The sequence below is a fragment of the Panthera uncia genome, chromosome A2, assembly GCF_023721935.1.
Source record: "Panthera uncia isolate 11264 chromosome A2, Puncia_PCG_1.0, whole genome shotgun sequence".
Classification (NCBI taxonomy): domain Eukaryota; kingdom Metazoa; phylum Chordata; class Mammalia; order Carnivora; family Felidae; genus Panthera; species Panthera uncia.
This window is the reverse complement of record NC_064816.1, coordinates 146,552,994-146,575,326: the sequence shown is the minus strand read 5'-3', so window position 1 is coordinate 146,575,326 and position 22,333 is coordinate 146,552,994.

The window sequence follows — 22,333 nt, the reverse complement described above, 5'->3', positions numbered from 1 at the left end:
TTCAAGATTTCCTTGTTCAATTAACCCACAGGTTATCATCTTCCATCCACTTTGAAGCTTTGGTCTGGGAGGGATTAAGTCTCAGAGTGGCAAGAAGGAGGAAGGAAATAAAGGGACTAGGAAAAGCAGGTGTGGTCGAGTGGGACTCCCTCTTCTTCCTGATGTCTCAACTTCCTGAAGGAGGCTACCCTATAACCTGGTAGAGGTGGGGAGGTGGCTACTATATACCTTTATCTCCTCTAGCTTCTTTGGGTTGGCAGTGAAAACTTGGGTGGGCTGACGCCTAACATACAACCGCCTCAAATAAATAGCAGCGTCTACAAAAGTTAGGAGGCGAGACCCACATTTCTTCTTGCTCTACTCAGAAAAACTACTGTGCCTTTGGAGGCAAAGAGAGAGTTCCAGTTTTTAATGTGGTCCAAAATTAAGAAGTTTGGAACCTCCGTCCTGTTTTCCATAGTGGCTGCACCAGTTTACATTACCACCAACAGTGCACAAGGATCCCCTTTATTCCACATCCCCCCCAGCACTTGCTGTCCCTTGTCTGTTTGCTAACAGCCAACTCTAACAGGTGCGGGATGAGACCTCAATGTGGTTTTGAGTTTCATCTGGATAATGCTGGAAAAATTGAGAAGTCTGGCTGACTCAGCAAATCTATTAAATTTAGTAAGTTATTAAGTTTAACGTTCAGTTAGTAAATTGGAAGTTGCTTCCACAGAGGAGGTTCGTAGGAGAAAAAAGTAAAACGGTTGAAGATTCAACAATTCTACCTGTTGATCATGGAAAAAGATACAATATTATGACATGATAAGACACATAGTTTGTATCTCTGTCCCCAGGTCCTGACACAAGAACTTCCAGAAACTTGGGAATGTTCTAAGTGACGGAGGTGATAGGAGCATCTTTTGTTTTAATGAGGTAACGCTTGGTAGGCCCTGAGATAGCTTCAGGCTGGGGGGCTAGTACCCAGAAAGATCAAATGTTGGTTAGAAACTTGGGGCTTTCAGCATCACCTCCCAACCTCCAGGGAGAGGACAGGGACTGAGGATTGGGTTAATATTCAATCATGCCTCTGATGAAGCCTCCGTTAAAAAAACAAATTCTAAACAACAGAATTCGGGACCTTCTGGGTCGATAAACACATCCACGTGCTGGGAGGATGGCATACTTCAACTCTTCTGGAACAGAAGCTCCTGAACTTGGGATCCTGGGGACCTCACCCTGTGTAGGTCTTCATCTGCCTGTTTGTTTGTATCCTTTTTAATATATCTGACAGTAAACCAGTAATAGTAAAGCGTTTCTTTGAGTTCTGTGAATCACTATAGCAAATTACTGAAGCTGAGAGGGGGTCATGGGAACCCCGATTTATCACCAAGTGGTCAGTCGCCCGGGAGACCTCCAACTGTGGCTAGCACCTGAAGGGGGAGGAAGTCTTTGAGGACGGAGCCCTTAGTCCATGCGATCCGCATTGACTCTGGGGAGGTAGTGTCAGAATTGAATTGTAGGACATCCAGTTGGTATCCAGAGGATTGGAGAATTGGTTGGTGTGGGGAAAACACACATGCATATTGGGCGTTGGAAGTGTTAGGAGTAGTGACAGTTGGCAAAGAAGAGGTGTCCTTCACTTCATCCTGTATTTCACGCACACAATAAAATCTAAGAGGAGGGGAAACTCCTTCCTGGGTCAGACATGGCCAACAATCAACATCAATGTTTACAGCACTCTACCCGCTCAAGAAATACACCCACATCCATCTGAACTCCCCTCTCACTGCAGCCCTCTGAGACAGGTGCTGGGTTTGTTTCCGTTTCCACCTCAAGTTGATAATCTTATTCTCAGAGGTTAAATGCTTTACCCCTGAAACAGAAGCCAGTAAGTGGTTTAGTTGACATTCAAACAAAATACCTGCTTCAAAATCATGGGCTCTTACCAACATATAACATTGCCCAAAACAGTTAGCTACGGTCCCTTTGCTCTATGGTCTTGAAATCATGAGTGAATTCTTCTCTGAAGAATATTTACTAAATAATCTCATTTAAAAAGAAATGGCAGCTGGAGTAGCCACCCTGCTGACTCAGGCAATCAGTTCCATTATTCCCAATGAATACAAGTGAAGTGAGTGAATATTAAAAACAGAGTTTCTTCTGATGTTTTGAAGAATTATGAAGCATGTGACTATGCTCCAGGATCAACATAGCATTGTGTGTGTAAACCTCCTCCTTTAATATTCAGAAATAATCACTACAAGCTATTAAACATCTACCATTTTCCAGTCTCTATGCTAGCCACTTTACATATTTCATATTTACTTTAAAATCCAAATATTACTACCTTCAACCTACTCATGGGAACCATGAGGCTCCGAGAGGTTAGTTAAATTGCCCAAGGTCACAGAGTCAGCAAGCTGGGATTTGATTCTAGGTTTAACCATTATAGCAACTTAGAACAACCTTTTCTTTCTTCTTCTCCTTCTCCTTCTTCCCCTTTTGACTAATATTTTCTTGTTCTTACACATCTCCTTTTCCCTCTCCTGATCCACTCCGTGGTGCTAAGTTCTGTCCAGCAACACCACAGAACAAGAAATAGTTTTCTTTTTGGGAAAAGATCTGAGATATAAAATATAAAGCCTAGTTTCTACTTAGAGTAATAGAAATCCTTTGTGCCACAAACACTACAGCATATCAGAGAAATACTCCAAAATTCATTGTCCTATTTTCAGGGTTCATATCATGAGTCTACTTTCTCAGAGTAAGTAACCAACTTAAAGTAACATCCCTGTGACATGATGAAATTATCTGCACAGAATTTAGAATTTCCACCCATATACCTCTAGTTAAATTTTCCATTAGTGATGAGAATGACAGGGTGGGGGGGGGTTACCTGATTCTTCTGAGAAATAGAACTCTATTGATCTTGCTTCCACACTGACAGCAAATAGTTTGTCACTTGATGAAAATACTCAGAGTATTAGAATACTCATAGTATTGGAAATACTACCCATAGGTGTAGCATTGTAGTATTATTTGCTCTATAATTTAATATTCTAGCATAAGTATTTTCTACAGGCTTTAATTCTCCCTTGAAGAGTCTTTAAGAATATAATTTCCTCAATAATATTTATCTTCTTTTTTTTTAAGCTATATTATCTAGGGACCCATCAACTGATAGTGAGGATGATTGCTTTTGGTGCTAAAAGAAACCTTAAAATTTAAAACATTGTACCAAAAACAAAACAAAACAAAACAAAACAAAACACTGTAACATTCCCCTCACATACACCCATTTACACACAAGGAAACTGAGGCTCAGAGAAGTTCAATGGCTTTTCCAAGGTCATACAGTCACATCGTTCGCCAGTAGCACACCTGAGATTGTAACCCAGGTGTTCTGCTTCCTGATCCAAGGCACCTTCTGGCATAGTACCCACTCCCGTGCCTGAACTGGAGGTAAAATAATAACGAGAATAAAAGGAGCAACTGATTTTGAATTCTTCCTGTGTATGTAGGAACTGTTTTAAGAGCTTAATACAATGTGGCTTATTTAATCCTCTCGACAACACTGTAAAGTGCACGCTACTTATTACTCTCATTTTACTGATGAAGAAGTTGATAGACGTGCCACAGATCATGACCCCGAACAGAGCCAAAATTTGAACCCAGGCCTTCTGACTTCAGAAGCTGCACGCCTGTGGCACGATCAGTGTATTCCAAGGTATGAGCCAATTAGTGACTTTGAGACAAATAGTAAACGTACAGCACTGTCACTTGAATGGTAGAGACTGCAGCAAGGGGATCCACTGAATATGCTAGTTTAGGCGGCATGGTTCGGTTTTCTAAGTTTATCCCGGGGTATAAATAGAATTGCATCAATTATGTCTCCATACATCTGACAGCTGCAGCAGGAACACCATCAGGAGGCATTGCAAAGGCAGTAACAGCCTTGTTCCTGGATGCTCACAGCACAGTACCGACCGAAGGCTACAGAGGAATGGAGGCAGAGACAACAGCCTCCTGGGACTCAGTTCTCTTCCACAAACAGCTGATTTCTTTCATCCCGACCATCCATTCCCGACGCTTTCTTGGAAATGTGTCATGCTACAACATTTACAGGCGATCTGAACTCCACTGCCTCAGTGAAGAGACCTGGAAGAAGGAGGCTCCTTATTTCACTTATTTGCCTTAATGTCTATATTAATATCTATATTAATATCTATATCTTGATATCTATATTCGCAAGCTTCAGATGTGCAGACTCCAAGATCCGACGGCTATAAAGATAGATTTAAGTGACGGGACAGAAAACAAGGATTCCCACAACGGGACATATACTGCTCAGTACTCCATCCTGGATAATGGCACCCAAGTGTCTATGACTTTACCTGTCTGTGAACAGCCCTCTATCCCTGTCTGACACATAGTGCATGTTCAAAAATATGCGCCGAATAAATTAATCTGAGTTGAAGCTTAAATGGGGGCTGGTAGAACCAGATCAAAGCCTGGAATAGGGATCCAAACGTTGCAGGCGACTTCCTCCCAGGTGGCAAATAGGTGTTTGTACATCTGGCGAGCATCAGAGTGGAGGAAGTCAGTAGAGGTTGCAGATCACGATAAAGAAATATTCAGTGTCAGGAATGCAATCAAGACAGGAAAAGGAGATGCAATGAACCAAAGACAAGGAGACCTGAAAGTGAAGCAAGAACTCTCTCAGATAAAAAGCCTTGAATATTTTTGCAGCTATAGGAAATGCCAATGGTAAGCTTCCCAATACCTGGTCAATGAAAGGATCCTGCCGTACTTAGCAGATGCTGGCGGGGCAGAGACGACTATTTCTCAGAACACCCATGTTTTCTATTATGGATCTACCAACAACGAACTTTCACGAAGCTGCTTAAGATTAAGTAGAAACATGACCAATGGGGGGAAGTGATGAAAAACAAAATCTGGGTTGCCATACAAAGGAGCTTCATTACCACTGAAGCAGAATGTGGGCAGAGGCAAAACTGCCATTGAAAGTGTGAAGCATGGTGTGCACGACCACAGGTCAGGGCCGGCGGAAGGGGTATCCACACTGTGTGGGGAGTCTGCCTACGTAACTGTTGGGGTTAATTCCATGGATAAATCTACAGTGTTATGGTGACTGATCCCAGCATGTTAAGAGTAACCGTCAACCTAGAATCTCTTGCTAGAGTACTAATGAGAAACCATTTGTAACCTACCTATTTGCAGGAGAGGAGAATCCCAGAAAAATGCAATTCCTTTCATTTTTATTAACTTTTTTAATTATGAAAGCCCTTTTTAGTAACAACATGAAAAAATTATTTGCAACACTAGTGAAAATATCATGAAGGACACATGGTATGCTCACATGCTCACTGAAATGTCGGCACACAGATCCTACCACGTAGCATTGGGGGTTCCTTCATGGAATGCAAACCTCTTTGTGTCGAGTCTTTGCTCACGACTGGTTCTTTCGAAGAAGACACCCATCTCTCAGGGCCTAACTTTGGCTGACTGAAGACAAACAACTGATTAGATGGAAACAACTCACCAATTGCTTGACTGACAAGGAATTTCCACACCTGACTTATCCAATCAGTTTGTGTAGGCAGAACAAGGAACACATTCCTGGAACGACTTAAGGACTTCACATGTGCCTGGCGTGATTACCGTAACTCAAAAATCTGGCTTGGAAATCTCACATCTTTATAATGATTGTAGTAGGGAAAAAAATGGTAACTTGTTTCAGTGTTGTTGTTGTTGTTGTTTATCATTTATAACCTCTGCTTTTGTAAGAAGCATTAGTATTTTTCTCTGTGTTTGCCAGATGTATAAATAGATCACTCAAAGGAAACATCTTATATAAAATGTGGCATCAGATTTGCAATAATGACCTAAAAACCCTCTGCTTTATTCGATCTACAAAATGATGTAATTACATTTTATGTAAGGGTTCATATTTTCCAGGTATTTAACATGTGATCGTTTATTTAATCACTTGGTCATAACACTGCTCCTCTTAGCATATCCTTTATAATATCTATTCAACAGAGAAGTAAACTGAGGCTTGGAAGGATTTGGCAAGTATACAAGAGAGTCACTTTCATCGTTTCGTAAAGAGTATATTTCTCTGGAAAACAACAAAAACAAAAGGATCTTCAATCAGGCTATACCTCAGCATAAAAATGCAAGGGAAGAAGAAACAACAGACAGGGTCTTTGGTAATAAAATCGGAGTGCCAGTCAACTCTCTAATTGCTCTCAGTTGCCGAGTAGAGTCAAGGATTGCATCCCAGAGGAATGGCATCAATTCAACAGCTGAAAGACACATTGGCATTATCCAAGCCTGTCCAAGGGAATAACGGGGAGTAGCCAGGATACGGAGAGAAGCCAGAACATGATGGCTGTGGAGTTCAGGGAGGGCAGGAATGTGAGGAGCTGTAGATGGACTGTGTAGACGTATAGAGGGTGGAGAGACATAAACTGGGATAATAATCCATGGCAGAAGATCCCACGGGATGTTCAATGTGATATGAAACAGCCTTGGCTTTTTACTAAGAAGTACAAGAAGGACATCTTTAAGCCAGTGGATGTAGGTGCATTGTCAGTGGATCGAACTAGTTGCTATGTGGAGAAGAGCAGAACCAGAGAGCTAGTCTGGTAAAGAAAAACAATAGGGTTCTTATGATAATCTAGAGGAAATATGACATAGGACTGCACTAAGGTAGTGGCAGTGTGAATGCAGAGAGATTGGAGAAGTAAAATTGTGTCTGCGAAGTAAAATTCACAAGACTTCTTACTGATGAGATGTGCTGCATAAAAGAAAGCAAAGAGTCGAGGATGACGCCAAAGTTGGCAATTGAGCAAATGAGGTTTAGGAGAATATAGAACAGGTAACAACCGTGACTGTGGAAACGAGACTCCTGAGCATCTCCAAGGGCCCAGTTGAGGCTGGAGACCATGACTTCTCCGTGGCCCCAATCTTCATGGAAGGGACATTTCTAGAGCACCTGTCAGTCACGGGCAGGATATAGCATCAGAGAAGGCAAACTTGTTTGCATTAGAAAAGGGGATATTTCTGAATGAGCATGAGCTGAGGGCAGGAGGGAAAATGACTTGGAGTAACGACAAGAGTGTGGAAGTGATGGGTTGTGCAATTTAAATCAGTAAGGAAAAGAAATGAAGAGAGAAGGAAGCTGGTAATATGGCTAAGTTGGAGGGGAACCTTGTTGAAGGTCCTTACAGTGTGAGGAGTACACACTATTAGAACAAGAGAGCTCGAAGGATAGGAACTTGTAGACAGAGCGGAATATTGGCGTCTCGGATTTTAAGAGGTGACAGAACCATTCCAGATGATGACATTCTCGTGGGTTTGGGTGACGTGACACGGGTGACCCCATGGACCTCACTGGAGACAATGAGGAGAAGGGGCTGAGAGACCAGATTACTAGATTGGTGAACATTAGCGCCTTCCAGGGTGACTAGGAGGCTTGAAGTGGGGATGAAGAGTATGGGCAGTTGGAGCTTCACTGAAGGAGACAGGGTGGGCTGGCAGTTGGTAGGTAAGGGTAATGGAAAGAGTGAGGGTTGGTGTAGCAGCAGCATGAGCCACAGGAGAGCAGGAATTTTTTTATTCTGGAAGCTCTGAAGGATTCCAGCAGCCAGCTCCAGCTCCGGAGGTCCCTGGGTTGTGAGAAAATAAGCACACTCCGTTTGAGATGGCTGCAGGGAAAGCGGTGCCCTCAAGGGATAGTAAGGTGTCAGGGAAGGAGCTGTAGGGAAGGAAAGTCGTTCGGAATGGAAATGAGAACTTTGGAGGGGAGAGAGGGAAGTCTTGGCAGGAGTAGGTAGATGAGGCGTTTGTATCTGGGAAGAGGAAACACAGCGCGCCATGAGTGAAGCTCAGGGAAAGCTAAGCTGGGAAAGGACAGTCCAGCGTGGACTGCTGAGAAACAGTGACAGAGATCTAAGATGTGATGAGTTTAAGGTGACTCTATTCTCCCCCCAACATGATTAATATGCAGATCTAGCTTACGCACACTCAGGGTTTAGTGTGTGAAGGGTGCATATCCTAGACTGGAAGGCAAAAGGCAGTAGGGGGGCAGCGCTTGGACACCTTCCCCAGAAACGTTCTGAGCTGAAGTTTCAAAACGCTATGCAGAGCCTCACAGATGTGGTCAGCATGGGTCTACAATGTGGAGCTGATGAGCTGCTCATCATAGTGATTAGGAACACACTACAGTCTCCACTCTGTAAACGGATGTGAAGTCTCATTTAAGTTCAAAGTCTGAGTCACTTGTCAACATTTATGGTCAACCGTTTAATCACTCTGTGATGCTGCCCCAACTTATTTTACGAACAGCTATAAAAGGAAGGAACTGAGGTGCAGTGGGTTTCAGTATCGTAGCGAAGGGTACACACTGATAGCAGTGAGAACGAACGAGAGCTTGATAAAATGGGAAAAGAACAAAAAACAAATGCCATAAAACTCAGTCACAAAATACACAGCTATTGGAATAGCGGGGGTCATTTAGTTAGGGACAAGGTGTCCCCCATGTCTCTGAAAGCCCTGGGAGCTTCACTCTGTTGCCTTCACTGATGCCATAAGCAGGTATGAAGCTCTAGAAAACTAAAGAAAACTAAGCTTGGTGTTATTTGCGAGCACACCGAGGAATACAAAAAAAGGTGACAAAGTCGCGATGAGTTAAATACCCAGACCAATAAGCAATCCACAGAATGAGGACCACTTGACTAAAGGATACATAGGACATGACAGTCCCAAAAGGGCCAGGGTAATAGGAGTAGAAGTGGGCGGTGGGTCAGGAAATGCTTAGTCCAGGAGGTGAAACAAACAGGATCTTCAAAGTAGAGTGGGTGGTCACAAGTTAGAAATGGAGAGAAAGGGCTTTCTGGAAAAATGGAGCCATCAGTGGCACAGAACTGTGCAACGCTGTGGTCCACTGGGGGGATGGCACACAGTGCTCGAGGGTTCCAGAATCAGGGGTGAGGAGAGAGACAGAAAACCAACTAGGGTGGTAAGAAGTGACATGATTTGAAGAACTTCCTGGGACTTGGGCTTTTCCTACAGGTAGTGGAGATTATGGAAGGATTCTAAGCAGGAGGATCATCTGACTGGATTTGCAAGTTAGAAGGAGCACACCAGCTTCATTACGAATGTGAATGTGACATTTGAAATCACCTACCTAATACTAATTGATATGTATGATAATGATTTTTAATTAAGGTAAACCATATTCGTCAGAGCCTTAGAATATATGGAAATGTATAACATTTAAAGAAATATTTTCTACCCGACTGAAAATTGTAATGGAAGCCTCTTGATCCTAACATGACCTTATTTTGACATTTTAAGTTTAAAGGAGTACAATACCATTTTTTTGGAAATCCACTTACAAAAACATCTTTTTCCCCCCCAGTAATGCTGGATGAATGTCTGTTTTCATACAGTGCTTTGAACTGAGAACAGGCAAAATAAAATGTTATGACATGTCCTAGGGGTCTTCAAAAGGTTGTCCATTCAGCATAATATAGAGGAAATGGCCAACGGTTTTCTGCCACATTGCACTTTAGAAATAGCTGGCTATACAGAAGTTATAAATGTTCATTGCCTGGGAAAAGTATTTGGACCATTAGTAACAGCTATTTCTCCAGATTCACCCCGATTTCCACTTGGTTAAGAAGCCAGTCAGCACGATTTTCTCATATTCATATCTCATTATGCTATGACATTAGAGGACCTCGGTATATGGCTCTCCCGGGGAGGAACCACCACCAACGGAAATGGTTTATCCATCATTGAGGCAGCAATGAAATGAGGTACGACTGTTGCCTAGGTTACCTTTCCCACGGGATCTGCTTTAAGTTGTGAGTCTCTCGCTGACCAGGAATGAAGCACAGGGTCATTGAGGTCCCACAGAAAGATATATCACTGGGCTGCTGGAAATGTCCCCGTAACACCAGCCTTGAGAATCAACAGTCTTGCTGACGATGTCAAAACTTGTGGACAATGTCACTTCGGGGGAAGATTTCACCAAATGATTACGAACTCTATGAGCATCAAAGTTGGAGGATAATTAACACTGAGATGGAGTAACACGGGGGTATCAATTCTAGAAAGTTAGGGAACCAAGACACTAGTTGTTAGTAGCTAGTCATTTTTAGGGCAAAATTTCATCAAACATCTATACGTTAAACAGAGAGCATGATGCGTGGGCTGATCTAAGTGAATTTCGACTTTAGTCTCTCCTGAGATGTTAGCAATTGCTGTGCATTTCATTTGCTCAATAAACCTGTCCGAAACACTGAAGGACATAACGTTTTGAGGTGAACAGTGCCCAACGTCAGTAAATTTATCATCTCGTTGGGAAGACGGCGCGTTGTGTTCCACGTGCACGTGTTGATATCTTTCGGTTTCCTGTGCCCTCCGTTCATTTTCCCCATCGCTTAAAAGCTTCCTCTTCTCAGAAGCAAGCACAGTTATTCTAAATAGGCTAATAACCCTGATGTTACTGGCTAACGTAGTTATTATGGAAGGAAGAACGTTATTTATAAGAACCTTTGGGAAGATGAAATAAAAATTAAAAAAAAAAAAAAAAAAAACTCTGACATCACATCTCTTCCAAATCTGATCTTGTAATTTTCTAGGAAGATGGTGACATTGACCCACAATTGGTGTTAATGCTGAAGATAGTACACTAACCCCGGCAAAAGCTATCAGAAATCTACTACCCACCCTTGCTTACCTCATTCTCTCTTTGTGAAATACAGTAAATGCGTGCAAAATAGCTCTCGTGGTTTTGTGATGCAGAGAGAAACCAGAGAGAACATAACCAATTAATCTGTTAGGACTCTTTTATGATGCTGAGCCTGTGGACAGCCAGCAACCGGCCTCTCCTTTCCATGGGTCAAATAGTAATATGTTTTCACACCGTTACGGACCCATCAGAGGCGAAGAGACACATAAAGTTTATAATTCACACACTATTTCCCCGTGTCAGATCACAGGAAAGGGTAAGGAAATTAAAAATATGGAGACAAATGCTGAACAGAGAAAAGATTTGAACATCCAAGGAAGGAAGAGAGGAGAAAGGGATGTAAGAAAAGAAGAAAGGCAGACAATGAATGGACAAGCCTAAAAAAATATGGAGGAAAGCAAAGAAACGTGAGAAAGATTAAAAAGAGCAGTTGTGATTGGCTTTTATGTAGAAACTTCTTTTTAAATTTATAATATACCAATTTCTGAAAAGGACTTGGAGAGGTTTTATAATGAACTAAAGGCGTATAGTAGACCCATCAATACACAGGTCAAAGAAACAGAAGTCATAAAAAAGGAGGCAGATGGGGCGCCTGGGTGGCTCAGTCAGTTAAGGGACCGACTTCTAATCATGTCATAATCTTGGGGTTCCCTCTGCTGCTGGTGCAGAGCCTGCTTTGGATCCTCTGTCTCCCTCTCTCTCTGCCCCTCCCCAACTTGCTTGCGTGCACGTGCTCTCTCTCTTTCAAAAATAAACATTAAAAAAAAATTTTTTTTTTAATGAAACTTCTACAACAGAAATCAAAACTTGACTCTAAACTTGAGCTTCCAAAAGAACTATACCTACACACACATTTACTCCGAGAAAGAGAACAATGTAAGGAACTGTCCATTTCCCTTAATCCTGAATTGTAATAGGGATTTAGCCTTTATGTCTTTATATGAAGATCCCCATATAATATAGTAAAGAGCATTTTTAGTGGTTGTTTACAAACATAGAGAAACATTTTATGCTATAATATTAAAAGTGAGAAAAACTTAAAAAAGGAACATTTAAGGAGAAAGGAGATAAAAGGGGATAATGTGAAGAAAAATAAACTACAATGTTTTAAATGTTTTTTACTTATTTTTGAGAGAGAGAGAGAGAGAGAGAGCGCACAAGCATGGGAGGGGCAGAGAGAGAGGGAGACACAGAATCTGAAGCAGGTTCCAGGCTCTGAGCTGTCAGCACAGAGCCCAGTGGAGGGCTTAAACCCACAAACCATGAGATCATGACCTAAGCCAAAGTCAGACGCTTAACCAACTGAGCCACCCAGGCACCACCCCCCCCCCCCCCCCCCCCCCCCCAAAAAAAAACCTTTAATGTAGAATGTACGTAAAGAGGGGAGAAAAAAAGAAAAACATGGGAGAAAATATTGTGAGAACTAGAAATGTAGCAATACCCATTCAAAGAACATAAAGAGAATATGCATAAAATAAACCATCGGTTGAACTAAGTCACATGGTCCTCAGAATCCGTATCATAAAGATACGTTATAGACAAGATTCTTTAAAAACTTGAAAAAAATACAGCGTCTTCAATAAAGTCAAGGCATACCCATTACAGAGTGAATGCTTCTTTGGAGAGGATAGTATAGTACCCAAAATGAGGAATGGAAAACATTAAGACATACAGGCAAAAGGCCAGTGAAGTGTGTTCTTATTTTAATTTATTGTTCTTTCCAAGATAAAATTCGATTTCATAACCATGCAGCTGTATTTTCAAATTGAGACGCTAAAGAAAAGCAGATCAGATTTCGTTTATATGCTTACATTGCTCCCAATAATAAGAATTTTGATATAATGACCAAGATGGGAATTACAGTGATAGTGTAAAAGGAAAGTTAGAACACCACTGCCTCCAAGAAGAGGCACCTAGTCCAGAAGCAATAGTGAGAGTAATACAGTCATGATTCCTATAAACAGGACCTAAACCACTAAGTTAGATTACTCATTGCTCCTTTTTATTTTAGACCCTTTCACTATTAATCCAATATATAAGCACCTGCAAGGGGCCAAGCTGGGAGATGGACAGAATTTATATATAGATGAACGTGGATATCTAGCTAATTCCTCCTGGCTTCTGTTTCCAAGTAATAGAGTAAGATTCTCCAATACACATTTTAGGCTATCATACAGGACCAAAAAAAAAAATTTCTTCTTTTCGAAATGTCTCTTGATTTGGAAAACATAATTGTGCTTGCCACATTTTCTATTGTTTTGTGTCACGCTGTCCTGAATTCTCAGAGGCTGCTCATTGGCAGTATGGATGAGAATTCTGACACAAAGAACAGTAGGCATTTCTTTGTCCACTTTCCTCCCTGAGATCCTGAGAATTTTGCACATCATTCTCAACACAATTTTCTCCCTTGATTTATCAATTGTGATGAGAAGTTGGAACTTGTTGACATAGGTGAGTCTAAAAAAGAAATTCCTCGGGGCACCTGGGTGGCTCAGTCAGTTGAGCGTCTGACTTCTGCTCAGGTCGTGATCTCGCACTCCGTGGGTTCGAGCCCCATGTCGGGCTCTGTGCTGACAGCTAGGAGCCTGGAGCCTGCTTCGGATTCTGTGTCTCCCTCTCTCTCTGCCCCTCTCCCACTCATGCTTTGTCTCTCTCTCTCTCTCTCAAAAATAAGTAAACATTAAAAAAATTAAAAACAAAATAAAGAAGAAATTCCAGTTGACAAGTTATGACATTCCTCAATCTTCCTATAAAGAAAAACACATGCCAGTCCTTTAAAAGTTTTCGGAATTCTTAATAATATACGTGACAGAAAGTGCGATCAATGTGTCCAAATTACCGATCACTTCAATTTAAAACCTATCAGTCAATACAGGGAAGGTAAATTAGTCACATCAATGATTCATTATAGTCCCAAGCACTTGAAAATTGAACATACTTTTCTCAGTGAATTATTCAGTAAATTAATCTTACGGTGTGCATGCACAGCCTCAATTAATTAATCCCATTGAACCAGAGATTGATAGGGCATGAATGTACTTTATGACTTTAAGCAAGTAATAAAACTTTACGAAGGCATCTCTCCTTGTATTCAGCTTTCCCTAAACTCTCAAAATGAGCTCTGCAATAGTGATACATCTCTCTTCCGACACTTATCTCTTTTCTCCCCGAACACATTCCTTACAGGAATGATCTAAGCGTTGTAATAGAAGTCTGTAGGTTGATTAATGGTGCTGACTCCTAAAAGTTTGTAAGTCATACTCTGGATATAGTACAGACGCTTTGGTAGGAGCATTAATCCTTCCCCCTGGACCACTAGGGCATCACATAGGATCTCAATTCTTCGTTCTGAAAAGAAATCAGCAATTATCTAAAAGAACTAAAAGTACCCAAGGACTTAATTTGCCATTCACTCCGCAGAGTCTACTTCATTATAATAACAAACATTTGGATGTAACTTACAGTTCACCAAAACCTGTCATTTGCATGATCCCATTTGTCCCCCTATGATAGTTCTACATGGGAGATAAGGTACATTTGGTTAATACTTCTATTTTACCAATGAGAAAACTGGGGCTTAAAATTCCACTGCTTATTAGAGTTACCTAACACCCTATGAAGGCAGGACCTGAAATGGCAAAAAACCATGTTCCTCTTGTAGAATTCTGCCTCATTTCCCGTGTTTTAAAGGGGCTTGTTCTGATTCCTTTCATGGGCCCCTCCGGGTACAGTCACGACGTTCCTCATGATTCCACTTTCAGGGAGGGTGAAGTCATTCCCAGGTGGGGTTCTAAACTGAAAGCCCTTCAACACACCCTCCAAAGAGCCCTGCTCCGCCTTTCTGAAGTAAGCAGGCTGACAGGGTTTATTCTTTTACTAACCACTATAATATGCAATTAACAAATGAAAGCTGTAATTGTTTTTCTTCCAAATATAACCTTTCTTTAGATGCTGTTTTATGAATCTTTCGCAATTAGCTGGAGGGTAGGTGAGTCTGAGGTTGCCACTTTGGTGATCGCATAATCAGTTGAGAAAAAATTGCACGAACTGGGAACAAGAGTAACAACTGGAACAATAATGAAAAGAAGCACAAGGAAGCGGAGGTAAGCAACTGCATGTGTATTTTTGGAATCCTGCAAGACAGGAGATTACGTTAGGCGTGAGAGGAAAGGAGTTAAAGGCAAGTTTCACTTGTACTGTTTGTGTGATCTTTTGCAAAAGGTCTAGACTTTTCATTCAATATATCGAAATGGCATTTAAATGCATGACCAGATAATGAACAGTATGACACAGTTCTTGGCCCAATGTGCTACCAATCTGATCTAAATAGTTTCTGCATTCAGAAATGAGTTTCGGGAAATAAACATTAAGTGGGCAGTAAACTATAATGGGAAAAAAACCCAAATACAAAAACATTTGCTGTCAGTCTCCCAGATCTGCTACCTGCGCGTTTTATCCTTTCTCTGGCATTTTAATATATTAATTTATAATAAGTTTATAATTAATACATTAAGCTTCTGAAAACATGTCTAATTTAATGAGTATTTCATATCTATCCAAATACTTTCCTAATGTAAACCAGGCCATTCTATTAATGCACAAGCATACATCAAAGATATTGTGGGTTCTGTTCCAGTCCACTGCAATAAAGTGAGCTTCATTATCTTTTAAAAGTAATACCCAATTCCTGGCATTGTTTTGACAATTAAACTACTAACGTGATAAGCACTCACTACGTACACAGAAATGGTAGCTGGTTATTAGGTCTCCAGCAAAATCAGATTATATTCTAGGGCTCCCATCTTTGAGAGCAGAGGCTCAGCTCTACTTGCTATGGGCATGAGCTGGGAAGGAAGTCCGCTCAAAAATAGACAGATGTGCTCTAGAGACCTCCTCCAGAAACAGACTCCTCCAGAAACTGGGAGATGACTTCAGCGCGATTTCCAAAGAGGTATGTTTTTGCTTTTGAGAAAGGATTCCTTTAAACAACTCCTTCTTGCACAGATAGAAAGCTGATATTTTGCCACCCTGAATAAGAAATAGGCTGATTCATAATTTATTCTATTTTCATTCTAAATCTTTCGATCAGAAAGAAGCCAGGCACAAAGAAGGTGCTCGAAAACATGTATCATATCCAGGCACACCTCGTCTTGCTCTGCTTTGCTTTACTGCACTTTACCGATACTGTGCTTTTTACAAACGGAAGGTTTATGGCGGTCTTGCATCCAGCCGGTCTGCTGGCACCATTGTTCCAATAGCATTTGCTCACTTCACATCTCTGGGCCACATTTGGGTAATTCTCACAGTAGATGAGACTTTGTCACGATTAGTATATTTGGTGATCTGTAATCAGTGATTATGACCTGCGGTCAGCATTTTTTAGCAATCAGGTATTTTTTATTAAGGTGCAGACATTGTTTCTTGAGCCGAATGCTGTTGCACACGTTAACAGAATACAGTATGGGGTAAACATAACCTTGGCGTGCACTGGGAAACCAAAGAACTCATGTTGCCCACTTTACTTTGGTTGTCTGGAATTGAACCCACAATCTCTCTGAGGTATCCCTATAAATTAATGGATGAGTCTGTTTTAGATTATGGAAGTATTGCATTAGATATTGAAAACTTACTAAGTTAGACATCTTTCAGGTGCTTAATGTATGAAAAATGTATTAATTACAAGTTTATTATAAATTAGTATCTAAAAATCAGTTCTCCACTTGCATCCTAGATTTCCCCCTTTTTTTCCCCCCACATAATAGTGGTGAGCTAAATAAAGCTATAATAATAATAATATAACATTGACTGAGGCTTAGGACGTGCCAGCCCTCACAGCAAGCGCTTTGGCCGATTATCTCACTTATCCCACACAGCAACCCTGAGCGAGGTGCCTTTACTACCCTATTTCATAGACGATGAAACTAAGGCGTGGACAAATTAATGTTATGTGCGTCGCTACTAAATGTACTGAAAAAATCAACTAGTAGCTTTGTGATAGTAATGACACAAATTTATCTGTTGAAGTCATCTTCTTAAAATTAATATGGTATTTCCATGGGACTGCTTACACTCTGGGCCTGTTTCTCATTAAAAATAACAAGACTCTGGGGACGCCTGGGTGGCTCAGTCAGTTAAGCATCCGACTTTGGCTCAGGTCGTGATCTCGCCGTCTGTGAGTTCGAGCCCCGCGTCGGGCTCTGTGCTGACAGCTCAGGGACTGGAGCCTGCTTCAGATTCTGTGTCTCCCTCTCTCTGACCCTCCCCCGTTCATGCTCTGTCTCTCTCTGTCTCAAAAATAAATAAACATTAAAAAAATTAAAAACAAATAACAACACTCTGGGGCGCCTGGGCTGGCTCAAGTTGGAGGAGCGTGCGACTCCTGACCTCTGGGCCGGGAGTTTGAGACACAGGTTGGGTGTAGAGACTACTTAGGTAAATAAAACTTCAAACAATCAAACAAACAAACAACACCCACACTTTAGGTGGTTATGCCTTTGACACCTCACAAGCTGTACCGAGTCAGAAGTTCTGGATGCAAGTCTCAGCTCTGCTACCCACTGATGGGAAAGGGGAGACCTTCTACCTTAATAGTTGTTCTCCCCCAACACAGAGTGACAATACTGTTAGGTGAGATGAAGAGAGTGTGCTGGAAGGTCCGGAAGAGGGCATAGGGTCCCAGTTCCTTCAGGACAGGGAGCACGGTTTATTATCTTTTTATCTCTCAAAGCAGTATTTTCTTCTCTGCTATGACACACACATGGGTCAGTGAAGGGGCATTCCCTCGGGCATACTTGGAAATTAAAAGGCAATAAATATAATTCTACTTTTTCTTTCATTCAAGTGAGTATACTACAATGCAAGTGAGTAAGATTAAAATAGATCTGTTCCAATGTATTGGGAAAGGACACTATTCACAGATTTTTGTGCCGTAAATATCACTGTCCATAAATTACTTGTGAAGCATGTCAAAAATAGTTGGAAATGGGGCATCTAAGCTAACTTGTGGTATGTACTCAATAAATATCTGTTAATTGAATATATGTAGAAGGAGGAAATAAGTCAAACAATTCTTTTATTCCTTGATAGCATCCAATATCAAAGAAGTAAATATTTAAACCATAAAAAAACTATAATGTTATTGAAGAAGGATCAGAAATGTTTAATTATATTTTTTGATATTAAAATTCCTTTTATGACAAAAAGCCTCTCATAGGAAGGTGTGAAAATTATAATCTGTGTTTTAATCACGTTTGTATTACAAAGACAAAATTTTAACAAAGAAATTATTATAAAGAAAATGAGAAATCGCCATTAGCCCATTACAGTATTCTTAATTTATTTTATTCTTTGAAAGCATTGTCTATAGGGGTAGATATTTAATATGGTTGTAATATGTAAAAAAGAAATTGAAGAAATTTATGGGTGGCCACTTGAGAATTTAGTGGGATCTACTGAAAAAGCAGACCTCCTTATCCACAGAATATCTAAAAATCTGCCTGAAGACTTGTTCTAATCAATAGTGGTAAGAATATCATAATATGTATAGAGGAGAAAGGCAAAGCAAAAAAATCACATTCATCTGAATCATAAATGCTACATAAGAAAACATAAGAAAATTCAATATATAAACTGGTTTGAAAAAAGGAGAAATTGATTGAACTAAGACATTTGATAGCTATATTGTAACTAGTTGCTAAGTGTTAACTTGTAACCAAATACAATCATTCCAACTTCTTCCTCCCTCCCCCAAACCAGTGTGTAAGTGAAGATATAGGACGAAGATCCAAATAAACAAACATCAGACAATATGGTGGCAAGGAGCATGGCTTCGACCCCAGCCCTGCCGGGACCTAACCTGTCTAACTTTGGGCAAGTTACTTACTAAATGTTCTGATCTTTAATTTCCTTAAGTTTAAATGGGGAGAGATAATGGCATCTAATTAATAGAGTGGTTGTATATACAGAACACATAAGCGTTACTTCTGCTTTTTTGTTGATTTTGCTGCTGTTATGTTTAAGAAACTATCAATCCAAAATATTATGTTAGATATACTGTTAGGTATTATATTTTCGACTATGATGGGAGCTATGCAATGTGACAAAACACTAATTTTTAATCCATATCATTGCTGAAACCCAACATTTCATTTGCTGCATAAAAACATTGACTTCTCAAATGAGTAATTTAGCATTATTATACAGTAAGGTTGTTGGTTCTGTTACTCTTAAGTGAGGCTATTTGGGTGGAATTGATCAGAAATATTTAAAGTTGTCTTTGGGAGTGAAAGAAACCATGTGTAGCTCCACTGCGAAGGAAGAGAATTTGTATAATAGAACAACTAAATCACGGAACAAAACAAAGTTAAAAACACAACATTTGGAATAACAGTTGAGTGACTGTAATTTGAATAATTTGGTATCGTCTCCCTCTCCCTCCCTCCCTCCCTCCCTCTCTCTCACACACACACACACACACACACACAACCACTTAATTTTAGTTAACGGCACCAAAACTTAAGAATCATACAGTCAGAAGAAGTATGTAACTCATCACTAACAAAACCTCAGTAGCACAGAAAAAATAGTTAACAATAATAAAAAAGCAGATTCAAGTTTCAAAGATGGCACCATGCTATTGAAAGGAGAGAGAGTGATGGCAGGTTTAGCTGTGCCTAAGTATCCACACACCTCCAATCACGTTTTTTTATGCCCTTCCTTAGTAAACACAAAAGGCTTTATTCTGAGAATCTCAGTGATGAAAAGAGATTTGCAGTCTTCACATCTTACAAAAAGGTGACAGGTGTAGTAGCTGAGCCAATAGAGCATTTGGTGCTTTTATATAAGGACCTTAAACTTCTGAAAGACAATTCAGAATCCTGTTAGAGGACCTATCAAATTGTAACACTAGTTACTTCGCTTCAGTTTAAACTCCCAGAAAATAAGGAAGCATTACGGTCATGTGGACATAGAATGTTACCAAAAGAAGCAAAATGTGTATGTTTACTATGCTAATCAAAATCATGCTAATTAAAATCTGAGTACTTATAAGTTATGATTCCATGTATAGAACTGGGCAATACTTTAAATATGAAGAACAAAGTGATTAGCGAAGCATCCCTTTTATCTGCCTGAATTACCTAAATAATCTGAATAGAGTGTTGAATGTTGTCTTTGGTCTTTCCTACTTTACCTGCTCCCCTAGCCATAGCCCCACTCCAAACCCTCAGTTTGGTTAAAAGTCACACTTACCAGCTAGTAAATATGCATGGTTCTTGGTGTGTGTGTGTGTGTGTGTGTGTGTGTGTGTGTGTGTGTGTATGTGTATAAATTTATCTTGGAGGGAAAATTTATTCAACCCATAACCTTTCTTTCACCCACTGTTGGTTATACTCTGCAAATGACCTAATACAAGATGATTTCAGTACCTTAAAGTCAATCCTTCTCTGATAAAAATGGTGGCTCAGCCATGTGTGCTTGAGAAATGCGTACAAATGTGCGTGTGAACTAAAGAAGTGCATCTAAAGGGGTTCACTCAGGTAGATTTGAGTATGAGACTCTCTACAGACACATTTGAAGAACATGAGTTTCAAGAGTGTGCTTAATCTGCATGTGCATGTATATGTATATATGTACATAAATGTGTGTGCATGCGTAGATAAATATACATCTTCTTGGGATGCAATTCAGCATAGTTATAAACCTGAGCCCTGCAGCTGTATCTTTGGCATTCAAATCCTAGGACCAGCATTTAGAAACTGTGTGACCTTAAGCAAGTTATTTAAATTCTCTTTGCCTTAGTTTCTTCATCTACTGAGTGGGCATAAAATTTTACCTACCTCATGGAGTCGTAACGAGAATCAACTAATCTTTTAAAAGTCTTAGCACTGGCACATAGTCGTCAGCAAAAATTATTGTCTATGATTATCTCCCCAAAAAGAAAAGATACATGCACTGATAAGTATAACTGTGCTTGCCATGTATGTGTTGGAGAATAACACGGTCTATACCTTATGTGCATGTACTATTTTCTCCTCCCTCTCCCCTGGCCACTCCATAAATGTTGGCACTTTCGCCACCATTAGAGAACAGTAACAGAAAGAAGAGCTGGAGGGAGGGGCAACTGGGTGGCTCAGTAGGTTAAGCGTCTGACTTCGACTCAGGTCATGATCGCACCATTTGTGAATTCAAGCCCCGCATCAGGCCCCATGCTGACAACTCAGAACCGGGAGCCTGCTTTGGATTCTGTGTCTCCCTCTCTTTCTCTCTCTCTGCCCCTCCCCCACTCTCACTCTGTTTTGTCTTACTCAAAAATAAATAAACATTTAAAAAATTTTTTGAAAGGAAGGAAGGAAGGAAGGAAGGAAAGAAGGAAGAGCTGGAAGCAATCACTGAGCCCAGAGTAATCTCTGACTCAATGTGATGAAATTCCAGTGAGAAACCTGTGTGTCCTTGGCTAGTCAGCCTATTAAACATATTAGCACACAATTAGCACACTTGAAAATAAAGCAGGGACTCTATCTAGGCAAAGACTTGTTAACTCCTTGGGAAAGCAAAATTGAAACCCATAATTCAAAACAATTTAAAAACTTCCTTTTTGTTCACTGCCTGTATAGGTGGCTTTAGTATTTCAAATTCTGGGTCTAGTAAGGAGATCTCACTTACGTATTAGAGGTGCAGACTTGTATTTGCTCCCCCAAGTTTACGCTCATGCGTATATTTCACCTCTTCCTTTCGTGGACATATGCAGATTTGTAGATAATGAAAATAAAGTTTCTGATTATGTTTTTTTTTAATATATTCATCAACAAAATGGCTTAGATTTGCAAGTAAACATACGGACCCTGTCCAAAATTCCACTTTGAAAATCAGGATGGGCTTGTTCACTTTGAAAAAAAATAATACTAATACCGGATGATTCAAAATTTAGTCAACATATATAAACATACTGCTATGGTCAAAAAGAAGAGATAGAAATTCTTCACTGACTGTTCATTAGTCAGAATGCTCACGACTCCACCTAATGTACCAGAGTAAGTAGACTTTGCCTCTGTTTCCCACCTGTTTCGGTTTTCCAATTTACAGGCTTGTCGAATCCGTCCCGCAATCTATAACCAATTTATAATACAATCTGAAGATACATTGATTTATGAACAAATACAAGTACATATGCCCTATCATACCCTGCCTTTGGTCCAAAAATGCTAAAGCACTGAGGCAGTTCTGCAACATACTTAAGAATAAATACCTGGTAACTGTGCCCTTTCATTTTCTAGATGTTTGTTCGTGAGCAGATGACTCAAGGCTCCATTATTTTGCCCTCCCCAAAGAAAGATGATGACGAAAAGTTGAATCTCATAAAGTTGTTTTGAAAGTTAAATGAGATAATGAATAGAAAGAGCCTAGAGTTCGAGGCATATGTTAAGTGCTCAAGCAGTTAGCTGTTATTATTTTTCCTATCCTCTACGTCTAAATGCTCTTTTCTTCCATTTCCAACAAGGTATTTGCACATCAAGCGTAAAACCAAGTGATTCCTTTGTAAATCCTTCACGGCATCTCCAAGGA